Genomic DNA, 13,458 nt, shown 5'->3' on the forward strand with positions numbered 1-13,458 from the left:
AGCACTGAATGCAGCAGAGTCATATATTGAAACTCTGCCATTGGGGAGTTCCCCATTGAGCTGCCTGGCTTGCCAAACGTTTTGCATAAACGATTGTGGATGTCTTCCCTTTCAGTCTTGTGCATTCCCATACTCACCTTAAGATCCCTGTTCGGGCGCCAAGTATTGAGGGATGTTTAATGAACCAAAGATGCAGAGGTAAGACGAGCACACAGGATGATTGATGCCGGACAGAGGGCTACAGCTCGCTCAGTCATGGAGCAAACTTTCCATTCTCACCCCTATTTTTATTGCCATTTGGTACAAGGTCAGTGCATCCGCAATTAATCAATTAAATCTTGTTTTGTTCTATATTATTACAATAGCATATTAAGGACAACTTGTAGGTGTGCCCTCCTTTCTGTTCTACACCTACAACTGTTTAGTCTGAGCCTTTCTCAGGGAGGTAAATGCTCTTGGAACTCAAGATTGTGTGCAATGTTGACCCAGCGTGGCTCGCTTGAAATTCCCGCTGTGCTCCTAATAGAACATTCACTTCTTCTTGGCAGGACTTCAGATCCTTGTTTACAAATGTCCAGCTACACAGGTTGTCCATTTTGCTAGAGTAGAGTTGTTTGTTGTAATTTTTTACAATCCTTTGTATATCTGTGGGGTCATTTGTTAGTTCACCTCTTGCATTTATAATTTTGTTTATTTGGGTCATCTCTCTTTGTTTCTTGTTGAGCCTGGCTAGCAGTTCATGATTGTTGTGTATCCTTTCAAAGAACAAAATATCATTGATATTTTGTATTTTTTTGGTCTCTTTGTTGTTCCTTTCTGCTCTGATCTTTATTATCTACTTCTTTCTGAGGACTTTGGGCATTTCTTCTTGCTCTCTTTGTAATTGATTAAGTGCCAAGGTTAGATACTTTATTTCCATTTTTTTCTCGTTTTTGGAGGTAGGCCTTTAGAGCTATGAACTTCCCTCTCTGGACTGCTTTCATTGTGTCCCATAGATTTTGGATTGTGTGTTTTCATTGTCATTTGTTTCCAGGATGCTTTTCGTTTCTTCTTTGATCTCTTTGGTAACCCAACCATTGTTTAATAGCATGCTATTTAGCCTCCAAGTGTTTGATTTTTTCATTGTTTTTATTGCAGTGGCTTTCCAGATTTATGCCATTGTGACCTGAGAAGATGCTTATTATGATTTCTATGCTCTTGAATTTGAAGAGACGTTGCCCGTTTCCTAATTTGTAGTCTGTTTTTGAAAATGCCCCCTGTGCACTGGAGAAGAATGTATATCCAGTAGCTTTGGGATGAAATGTTCTGAAGATGTCAAGTCCATCTGAACTGAGAGTCAATTAGGGTTGCTGTTTCTTTGGAGGTTTTTTGTTTAGAGGATTTGTCCAGTAGGGTCAATGGGGGATTAAAGTCCCTGACTATGACTATCTTGCTATCTGTACCTTAATACCTTCCAGAAGTGTGTATTTTATGTATTTGGGTGCTCCTGTATTGGGTGCATATATGTTTACCAGAGTTATATCTTTTTGTTGAATTGCCCCCTTTAGTATTATGCAGTGGCCTTCCTTATCTCTTGTTATGGCCTTCACTTTGAGTTCGGTTTTGTCAGATATAAGTATTGCCATCCCAGATTTTGTCTCATTTCCATGTACCTGAAACACTTTTATTTTCTATCCCTTCACTATCAGTCTGTGTGAATCCTTTGCTCCGAGGTGGGTCTCTTACAGACTGCAAATATATGGGTCATATTTTCTTATCCATTCACCTACCTTGTGTCTTTTGTTTAGAGCATTTAATCCATTTACATTCAATGTTGTTATTGATATGTACTTGTTTGTCATCATTTTTATTCTTTTATTTTTGTTTCATCTTGCCTTTCTGTTTCTTCTTTGTACAGCAGTCCTTTTCGCATTTCTTGTATTGCTTGCTTGGTGTCAATAAACTCTCTTAGCCCTTTTTTGTCAGTGAGTCTCCAGATTCCATCTTCAATTTTGAATGGTAGACTTGCTGGGTATGTATTCAGTCCCTTGTTTCACATCACTTTGTATATTTTATTCCATCCCATTCTGGCCTGGTGTGTTTCTGTTGAGAAATCAGTTGATATTCTAATGGGAGATCCCTTGTAGGTAACTTTCTCTGTCTCTCTCTGACAGCCTTTATGATTCTTACTTTGGTATTGATGTTTAATTATAATGGGGCTTGGTGTTGGTCTTTTTGGGTTCATCTTGTTTGGGACTCTATGTGGTTCTTGCACTTGCATAGTTTTTTCTGGCCAATATCAGGGAAGTTTTCTGTTATTATCTCTTCCAACATGTTTTCTATTCCTTGCTTCACTTCTTCTCCTTCTGGGAATCCTATGATGCGGATGTTGTTTTGTTGGGTGTTATCCCAAAGCTCCCATAGGCTCTCCTCTTGTATTTTAAACTTTCTTAATCTGACCTGTTAGTTGCCTCCATTTCATTTAACTCCTTTTCTGTTGATTGCACTTTATTCATTCCTTTGGGGATTGCTTTTTTGTCTCCCTATGTATTGTTGTAATATTTGCATTGTATCTGTGTGCTAGGTTCAACTGCTTTGCTACCCAGGTTCTTTTCGGTGTGTTTCTACTGGTGTGATCTCTCAGGTCTTCTGGGATAGGTAATCTAGTGGAGCTCCCTTCTTGAGCTATTTGGATTCTCTTGAGGTAGTTGGATCTGGATTGTTAGTGTCTTATTTGTGGATGAAGTGTTATCATGGGTTAGCAATGTGACTAACCCCCAGCATTGTTTTGCAAGGTGTTTTGGATGTGATTATTGCTCCGGCTCTTGTGGAAAAGGTTGTCTGAAGTCTACTTGGTATGTGCTCACTGTTTGTTCCCAAAGACCATTGCCTGGGATTAAGGAGTCATGGGGCCTGCGGCTCAGGAACTGTGACTTTAGCTGGTGTGGTGTGATGGTTGCTGGATTAGCATGACTCTGAAACTCACCTTGTGGGCCCAGTGCCCATGAGTGTGCGGAGGCGGGTACTCGTAGCTTGTGGTTGAGGCAGTGGGATTCTGGCCAAAGTGATTTCCCTCTCTGAATCACGAAGGAGTTTAGGATCCAGCAGCAGACTGTCCTGAGGTAGGAAACCCGGCGCGGATGTGGGGCAGTGCCATGGATACTACTGAGGGAGCCATGCACCCTTGGTTGGAAAGGCACATGCCCAGTGATCGCACACAGAAGGGCCCAGGAGCTGTCTGCAAGGGGTGTGTGCTTGTGGGGCCCACACACTGGATCAGAGTGATTGTGCTGTGCCTCTGGCCCGTGTAGGTAGAAGTCACATTTTCTGCTTTGGGGGATGAGCTACCATAGTTGGAATTGGATGCCCAATGCCTGCTTACAAAAGTGCCCAAGTATCATCTACTGGGACACTCGGCTCAGGGGGTCCTTGTGCTGGAGCGACGCTGCTGTGGGGACTGGATGTTGTGCCTTACAGCAGGCTCAGGGGACTTGTGTGCTGGATTGGTGCAGTGCAGTGACCAGAGGTCTGCAGATGGAAAGGAGGAAGTCCGACTATCTTCTGCTGGGTCGTTCAGCCCTTGGTTGGATACTAGTGTGCCCAACCAGTCAGGGCACATCTCCAGTTTTCAGATTCCTCCACGGTGTTCTCAAAGATTTTCACAGGACCCCATGGCTTCCTATGTACGTGCATTAACTGCTATTTCCTTGTTTGGGGACCATTTGGTTCTTTCTCTGACCTAGGTTGACACAGGTGACTGAGACCATGGTCCACCAGGGTAACCAAGCACTGGAGGGCGTGAGGCCGTTCTGAGCTGAACCAGCATGGATGGAAGAAATCTTCAGGTGAGCTGGTTACTGGAGCTGCCTTAGTTGTCTAGAGAAGCCCTGCACCACTTCCATTCTCATCATCAGGGAAATAGTTGGGATCTGCATCCTCAGGCCCCTCCTGGGGGACCAGAAACAGGAGCAGCCATTGTATTCTCAGGTCATGTCCCCCAAAAATCATTTGTTCTCCTGCCTTTTCATGGGGTAAAAGAGAGCGAGCGCGAGACAAGAAGCTGTAGTGTGTTAGGGACCCCATGGTCAGGCAACTCTGCTTGGAGCAGGGCTGGCATGAGAGCCCACAGACTGACTTAACTGGTGTTTGGTGTCAGGTAAGTTTTGGACTCTTCCCCTGAGCTTGCGCCACTAAGGGTAAGGGATGGTTCTTGAAACAAAGTAACAGTAGTGCCCAACCTGTCCCCTGGCTACAGCCCAAGGAGGTCAGGGACACCTGGGAGCTAGAGATTGGGGATGGAGAGGCCTCGCCCTCATGCATTGCGAGTATGAGGCCTCACACAGATGCTGCTGGTACTAAGGTCACCTGGAGGTAACGTCTTGTGTTACTAGTGTCTCAGCCACATTGAGAGTGGCTATTTCAGGACATACTGGTCCCAGGATCCTGAGAGGAGAGGTCAAGGCCATAACTGCAGGGTAATTTGAGGCAGAGAGAATTGTCAGCCCTGGGTTATGACTAAAAAAAGGATGGAGAGGTCCCAGGGCAAGCCATGAGGCCAAAGAGCTTCACACTAAAGGAACTCTCCCAGAGACAGGTGCCCACGTAGGCAGCAGGAAGGATGGGACCTTGGAAGATTATCCAAACCTAGAAAGCAATGTGACAGTTGACCAAGGCATGGAAAAGACTCTCACTCTGTGTGGAAAGTTGTATGAGCAGAAGACCCGCAAGCCATTTTTAAACTACTCTTGAAATAGGTTGCAAAGGTGCATTTCAGTTTTCTAATTCTCAAACATTTAAAATCACAGGGTGCTAAATAGTGATTTTACTACTTTATTTATTTGCATGTATTGTATGTTTCTAACAGTTTTGAATGTTGTGATAAAAATTTGTAATGACCATTGAAAAATAACAACTTTTCCTATGGTTATTAGGATTGCTGGGCAGGGTATTAGCTGGAGGTACCATTCTGTGAGGCGTGCTCTACAGTGCAGAGCAAGACCACCCTGTGATTTGCTCGTTTTCCAGCCCAGTTGTTTTGTTTTTTCGTTTGTCTACTCTGTCAGGTGAGGGTTCGTGCCTCAGAGATACTCTGAGGAAGACCGTGACATTCCCAGGAGGTGTCCCTGCAGATCACCCGGAATAGCAGTGATTGCACCTTAGGCACTCAGTAAATGTTCTGGAGTAAATCAAGGATTAAAGAGAGAGAGGAGAGGAGTCTGTCTTTGGCGGGCCAGGATCAGCCGACCTGTGGACATCCCTGAGAACATGTCCACTCTGTTTCTGTGCCTCCTGCCAGCCCTCCAAAGGCATCCTTGGCATTCAAGGGCTAGACCCAGGCATGTCCTGGATGTGAGGCATGTTCTCATGGGGGATAAAGAAAGAGAGGCAATCCCTTGTTTAGGTCTAGATGTCATTGGGTCTGAAGTGAAACCAGGTCTTGTTGGGGACAGGCAGGTCAGGTCATGCCAGCAGAGACTTGTGAGTTTGAAAAGGCACAGAGGACAAAATGAGTCAGGGTAGGAAGAGGTCTGACTGCAGAGGGAAAGAAGCCAGCTGGAAGGGTGTCTGCTCAAAGGCTGGGTTAAGAGAGTGGACGATGGGAAAGCCAATGCATGGGGACTGGTCCCCAGGGTCTCTGAAAGCGCACAGAGGCAGGGCTTGCTCTGGAACCCTGGAAGGGCATCCGCCTGCCTCTCTGGTGCCTCTTTGGATCCAGAAAGGCAGCTGGGATGTTGATTTTCTTTCTGTACACTGTAGCTTGTCACGTTCTCCAAAACAGCTCAGAAGAATTGGGGAGAACTCCTGATTTCTGTTATCAGTGGGTGTCCCCAGCATCAGGTTCCTGATGGGCTGAATGACATTCCAGGGATGCATAAAGAGGGTCCCAGACTTGGAGCACATTCTAATCACCCCCTTCCTTAAAAAGCGGTCACAAGGGCAGATGACCTGGGATCGCAGTAGGGATTTTGTGACTGGAGAAGGCGGTTGCACAGGACGGCCCTACTCATGGGCTCAGAGGCTACTGTGTCCTGTACATAAGTGAGGGCCATGATGAAAGCAGGTGGCAGGTGACCAGGATGTGGTGAAAACATCTCCCAAATTCATGTGTGGGTGCTGGGAGTCGGCACAGCCTGTCCAATACTGGGCAGGAAGTTCTCCTGCCCCCAGTGCCACAGCACATGCCCTGGGAAAGCAGGCTCCGTATGGGGGGGCGGGGTGTATAGAGGAGTATTTCTTGCTCGTGAAGAAGGCATGTTCACTCATACTTTGTTTCTAGGTCATTCTAAGTGGTCCCTCCTGCCTCCTTGTATCTCCAGGACACTGGGATCTCATAGAAGTTTCCTTAGCTTGGGCTCCTACAATTTTCCAGTTTCTGCCAGTGCATGTAATGTTTGTGTTAAAGAGAAAATCTCACCCCCAGGTGGCACCACTCAGGCTTTAAGCCCATGATACCAAGTCTAGACTCAACTGCTGACCTCATTACAGTTTGAACCTCTTCCAGAAACCTCATCAGCCAGTCTGCAATTTTCAGGTCAACACCACTGTGGTAATCTGTTACGTGGTCCCTCTGCCTGGAATATGAAAGTTGTTTGGGCATCACAATGCAGGGCGTACAGAAGAGCCTACAGAAAATTTGCTCCTCTCTGCCTCTGTCTCTCTCTCTCTTTGCCCCCCCTCTCCCCCTCCCCGCGCTCTGTACCTCTCTCTCTGTCTGTGTCTCCCTCGATTTCATAAGATCCAATGTGTGACTCAGTACAGCATGGGGATATCCCAAACTATGGCAGATCCTTACATGCCAAGTACAGCTTCAAATCTTCTGAAGGGGAAGGTGTATCTGTGCACTGTGCTTTGTCCTGAGAGAGGACATCTTCCCTCACAATCTGAGTAAGAGTTTTAGGCCTGGGCCCAAAAGGAGCTTTTTGAAGCCAAATTTGCATGGATTGTTCCCTGGGGTTGAGCAAACATTAGTTATTTATACAGACTTTGGCAGTCGTGTTTAGGGCCCCGGCCCCTGGAACTTGGCTGGGACTAAGCTGCTGCCTGTGTAAGGTTGGGATGCGGAAGAGGATGCCTGAGCTAAGGAGAATGCCCTCTGTAGCAGCTCCTTGGTAAGGATACACAGGTCTTTTTGCCCACATTTATTTTTCTCTGTGCCTCCAAGATTCCCAAGAGCCCACGACTCTCAGCCCTCAGTGGCTTTCAAAAGTGTATGTCACATCCCAGGTTCAGCTGCCACACCCCTCCTCTGGCCTCTCCACAGCCCACATTTTCACATTTAATTTTCTCAAGCCAGGTTGCTGAGCTGATCTGGTTTTTCTGAGAGGAAATGCCCTTTACCTCCACAGAGGGAGGGTGACAGAATCTCCTGCCTATACTCCCTGTCAGCTTGGGTTTAAGGGATCCACCCAGTTTCCTTCTTCACTGCTAGCCTTTTAAGTTCTTAAGTTGATGCAGTCAGTGTCTTTGAGTTTCCCCAATGTTCACCTTGTCCTGGGTAATTCCCTAGGTCCCATTCCAAATGTGCAGCCCCTCCCTTCTCCTGATCAATCCCTAGATGTGATTTTGGCCTGACCTGCTCTGGGGAAGGCTTGCTCCTCAAAATATGGAAGACCAACTATCCCTCTGTTCCTCTTTGAATGGGCACGGGTTTTGCAATTGTAAGTAACCTCAAGTCTCAGGGACTGTTTGGTACCCAATACTGTTGCATTGAAATTCTTTTTCTCTGGAGATGATACCACGGTCTCTCTAAAGGGGTGTTAATGGGAACACTAGGGAATTTTGATGTGGCCCCAACACCCCCATTAAGTCTACTTCCAGGCTAGTTTCCTTTTCTTTTCCTTTCATGAATGGACCTAGGATTCAGTTGGAGGTGTGGAGAGTGCAAAACCCCATCATGGTTAAATGCCTGGAGATCCAGGACTAAGGTTTTGCTCTCAGGTGGAAGTAGCCATTTCAGCTAGGACCTCAAAAGGAAGGTGTGGTCAGAAGGGGTATAATGGCTTCTGAGGAGGCCGAGGAGGGAACAGAAGCTAGAGCGTGAGAGTCAATGTCCAGGTCTGAGCACAGGGCTCCCTGCACTACGCCGCTCTGGTGAGTCAGGAGCTTAAGGTGGTCCCCAAGGTCCTGCAAGCCAAGAACCCAGATATTTGTCCTTTTTTCCTTACAAATGAGCAGAATTTGCCTTTGCCTCTGAATGCAGGTGTTCCTTAATCCAAAATGTTTTGATTTCTGTTTTGATGTTTGCCATTCATAGAGGTTCACAGGGCAAGTTTTCCCTGTGTCTGAAAGTCGAGTATTGCTAAGGAGCCTATTGTAGGCCAAAGTGGCAAAATCCTTTTTGTAGTTTTTTAGAGGCCGGGCTGTGTGTGTGAAAACAGGTATTAATCAAAGTCTTTTATAACAGCCAAATGATGTTTAGAAAGAGAGGAAGGGAGTGGGCAGAGAGAGAGAGAGAAACATTGATGTGAGAAACATCTATCAGCTGGCTCCTGCCCACACCCTACGGGGGCTAGGAATGTAGCCCTCAAGTGACATTTGGGGAGCACGAGAGGATGCTCAACGCAGTGAGCAACACTGACCAGGCTTTGCAGTCTCTTATTGAGAGGAGCCTTAGTTGTGACATGTGAGCCCTCTGTTGTCATAGATAAAATGGTCATTCTAATATTCATAGAAGGGACACACAGTAAAATGTACATGTTGGAATTAATGTTTATTTTTCTCACCTCCAGCTCCCCAATGCTTCAGAAAACGTTTGTGCTGCTTTTATATTCCTCATTTAAAATGTGTCAAAGGCCTCAATGGTACCCATTGTGTGGGTGTTCCTTAATCTTCCCCATCTATTTTATTTCCTGGAACTTAGCAAGAGGCAGTCCTGGGCCACGGGCTGCTCCCTAATCCAGGTGTTTTCAGTCCTTCAGTGATCCTCAGAAATGTTTTCCCTGGAAAGGGTGGGATCATCTCTCTGGTTTCCCAGTCCTCACTGCACAGCAGAATTGCAGCTAGCCAGTGGGTAGATGCGGGAGGGGTCCAGTGGTCATCTCACCCCTCCTTGGTGCCTGGTTCTTGTCCTTCCAGTGGCAGAGGAGAGGCAGCACAGTGTGGCTTGGCGAACCAAAGCAGAAAACGACGTTGGGTTAAATTGGGGGTGCTCCAGTTGTTGCCAGAGCAGTGCCTTTGGCCCTCAGCTGGTCCCTCTGAAGGGAGAAGGACCGGGGTTGCTCATGCTCAGCCTGACAAGATGCCTTGCTCCTGGCTGTCTCCCAGGATCTCTTTCATAGCAGATTCATGGGGATGAGCCTCCCAGCTCCACGCTGACTCCTGGAACTGGCATGTCAGAGCCTGCTGCGGGATGAAGCCTTGGCCATCGCTGCTCTGGAGTGCTTCCTATGGAGCTCTTCTCACCTCTGTTCATGGCAGCCTTCGCTGGGAAGCACAGCAGAGTCCTGAAGGCCATGGTGCAGGCTTGGCCCTTCCCCTGCCTCCCTCTGGGGGCCCTGATGAACCATCGGCAGTCTTACCAGGATATCTTGCAGGCTGTGCTCGAGGGACTCGATGCCCTGCTTGCTCAGGACACTTGACCCAGGTACGGGGGATTCAGTAGCCTGGTAGCAACCTGGGGATCTGAGCAATTACAGCTGGGATCTGGGAGTGGGCAGGGCCAAAGGGAGAGCTGAGTTAGGCCTTGGAGCCACTGCTAGGGTCATTCTGGGAACAGACTTCGGATATATACGGCCGATGAAAATGCCGAGGGTGACCAAAGGGATATGAGCCCACTCTTTCCTGGTGGCACCTAAAGGTACCAGTACTGGGGACCATGAAGGATCCCAGTAGCACCAGGAGCAGCTGATTCTGGGACATTGAGTCAAAAGTCCAGTCAGGTGTCTGGCCCAGCTGCCCAGATTCCAGACTCATGGTCTTATTCCTTGCTATCATAATGGACCCCAGCATACCTCCTATTTTATCCACAGGAGATGGAAACTGCATGTGCTTAATTTACAGAAGAGAGTTCATCAGGAGTTCTGGATCATGTGGGCCGGAACCAGAGCCCATGTGTGCTCACTGCTGGAGCCTGAGTCCCCGCAGCCCATGAGGAAGAGGGGGAAAGTGCACAGCTTAAGGGCCAGGCCAAATCTACCCTTTGCCCCCATGGAGGTGTTATTAGACCTTTGCCTCAAGAAAGGTATCCTTGATGAATCCCTCAGCTACCTGATTAAGAAAGTCAGTGAGAGGGGAGGTTTGCTGCACCTTTGCTGTAAGAAGCTGCAGGTTTTTGCGATGTCGAAGCAAAACACTAACATCCTGGATACGGTGAAGCTGGACTCTGTGCAGGATTTGGAGGTAAACTGTACCTGGAAGCTGTCCACTCTGAGGAAGTTCGCTCCTTACCTGGGCCAGATGGGCAATCTGCGCTGGTTCCTGCTCTCCCAAGTCTTCACATCTTCTCACACCACCTTGGAGCTGGAGGAGCAGTGTGTTGGCCTGGTCACCTCTTCCTCAGCCTACCCCACCTCCAGGAGCTCAATTTGGATGATATCTCCATCCTCAGAGGCCTCCTGGACGAGATCCTCAGGTGAGGGGTGGCGAGCTTTCCCTGCCAACAAGAGCGAGTCCCTTTCCATTTCAGTGCACAGTGACGGGCTCTCCATTGTGCCGTCCCTCAGCAGTGCTAGAGTGCCTGAGCCACTAGACTGGCCACACAGTCAGTGTCTTGTTCACTGCTCTGTCACCTTGCATGTTGTGACAGAACCCCCAACAAAGGTTGGACGTATGCACTAGGACAGAGGCTACTAAAGGGACTCCTTGCTAGGAATTGGCAAGGTACAGGCTCCCTGCCCACCTGCCACTGCATTCTGGCCCTAGACTGTCTGCATTTGCTCACTGAGTGGCCTCCCAGAGGAGCACCTATTGAGAAAGCCACACATCCAGGCCCAGGGGCAGGGCTCCATTTGCCTGTATGTATCCCTAAATGTGAGGAAGTCAGTCCTGCTATATCTCCTTCTACTACCTCTCACTCAGTGCCTGCCACTCATATGCTTGCTGCTCTCTGCTGGGTGTCAGCAGCTTCCTAGCTTGTCACATACAGCACCTGGCCCTTCGTTCTCTTTTTATTGCCATTCCTTTCTTTCTCTTCAACCTTCCACTCTTCTAGCTTGGGCCCATCAGCATACGAGCTCATTTTTCCATTTCTTAGAACATTTCTTATTGATTTCAGAGAGGAAGGGAGAGGGAGAGATGGATCAAACATCAATAATGAGACAAAATCATTGGTTGGCTTTCTCCTACACATCCAACTGGGGATTCAGGTGTAAACTCCAGCCCCTGCTCCAACTTAGAATTGAAGTATGTCCTCTTGGTTCATAGGACTACTGAGCCACACTCACCAGGCACACTCTGCTTCTTCTAGTGGGAAGAGAAAATGCAAGCAGGGAGAGGAAGGCACACATAATAGGTTCCTTACTACTAGAATGTACCCCAGAGTCCACCAATCTGCACAGCAGTCTGGCAGGCTGGATACAGGGCAGCTGGAGTACACGAATGTCAAAGGGAAGACTCTGAATAAAGAAGAGCCAAAGCCTGGCCTGCTTGGCTCAGTGGATGAGTTTCGACCCGTGAACCCGAAGGTCACGATTCAATACCCAGGCTGGGACATGTCCCTGTTGTGGGCTCTTAGCCCAGTAGGTGTCTTATAGGAAGCTGCCAATCAAGGATTCTCTCTCACCATTGATGGTTCTAACTCTTTCTCCCTTTCCCTTCCTCGGGAAATCAATTAAAATTAATTTATCTGAAAGTATATACATAGCTTAGGGTTTTGATACCCAGAATATCCTTTAGAAATACAAGAAGGAGCCTTTTTTCATGGTCAGGATTTTTATGCTGTTCCTTATTCCCCTTTAATCTTCCTTTTTAGTCCACTTCCCCATGGGATTGTATATAAAGTGATCTATTTCATGATGCGAAGTTTTGTATTGTTTGTCTAGTATTTCTCTACACCATAGTATGTTATCAGTACAAACCTACAGTGGTAAAATTAAGCTGAGTAAATTTGGCATCCAAATGGCTTTATTAGGTATTTCACCAATCCAGCACCATTCCAGCTGGCAATGAAAAAGGGGCTCACTGAGCCATACGGACCAGGGTTTTCCCCCTAATTCCCAAGTCTAACAATCTAGACTTTAAAGTCCTTAAACAGTTGAGGATCCAGCTTCCCAAATTAATTTCCTATACAGTATTCCAGTAAAAATAACTTTAAGAAACCAAACATTTTGGGGGAGATTTTTAAAATTGAAGTTGGAAGGCTTGTTGATAACTATACACTCAACAGTCCAACAGGTGATTTTTTAAAAATTTTCCCATTTGGGACGTTTGTTGACATTCACTCCTAAAAATCTTGAGGCTTCAAGATAACTCCATGTTTGGAGAGCATATATTAAATGTCAAAAAGTTGAAGAGAAAGTGCATGAGCAGTTCTATAGAAAAATACTTATATCAATCAAAGGGCCCTTTTGTTTATTTATTTCAGAGGTATAGTCAGGAAAGCTTGTTAAGTGGCAAATTCTGTTTCAATCTTGTTATTCCCACTTCAGAAAGGTGCTGATGTCATTTCATTAACAAAAGGATGCTGATATTTAGATTAGTTAAAACATTTATATAATTCCATATGTAATTTTTCTTCCTACTTATACTATTCCTTTAAAGATTGAGGACAAACAAAATGCCACAGGAAGGAGGTGAACAATTGCTTTACAGCCTTGTTGGAGCTGCCTCAATTCTTTTTTCCATTTAGGTTTTCCAGGAATGTCATTTGATTACCTCCCCCCCATAACTGGAAACAGGGCAGCATGCCATGAAGAAGTAACACAATGCTTCATTTTGCTTGCAGTTCACTTCAAAGACTTCATGCACTTGTGGTTAAAGACACCTTGGGAAATTTAGGGCCAAGAATTCACCTCACCATCCAAACACATGGCTTTTATGTGTTTGTAGTAAAATGAGACAAGAAATCCCATTTAGTGGAAAACTTTATTCTGAATATTTTAACAATCAGATATTCAATTTAAACATTAAAGTATGTTGTTATTAAAATCAACACATAAAATAACCTTGAAGAATTCAAACTTTGCATTCTATGCAGAAGTTTCACAAAGGGATCTAAAATTCTTGCTTCTTCCCCAAACCCACCATTTGCTTCTATTCATTCATAAATAACAGAAGACAATTTCTTTTCAAATAAAAAGCCGTCCATAACATAGCATTATTTTTAAGTTCATTTTCTACTTCATCTGTCACAGGGACTTCCCTCCTGGCAGCTCTTGAGAATCCCAATAAGTTGAGCTACTGCACTGCATGATTCACTCTCTCTTGCATAGATGGTGAATCCTATGATCCCCACCAGCATCACACTCATGGCCTCTTACAGAGGTGTCCCATTGGCTGTTGCAGTAATTGTTATGCCTCCCAATCATACCCATTTCGTGTGAG

The sequence above is a fragment of the Myotis daubentonii genome, chromosome Y (genome assembly GCF_963259705.1).
Source record: "Myotis daubentonii chromosome Y, mMyoDau2.1, whole genome shotgun sequence".
Classification (NCBI taxonomy): domain Eukaryota; kingdom Metazoa; phylum Chordata; class Mammalia; order Chiroptera; family Vespertilionidae; genus Myotis; species Myotis daubentonii.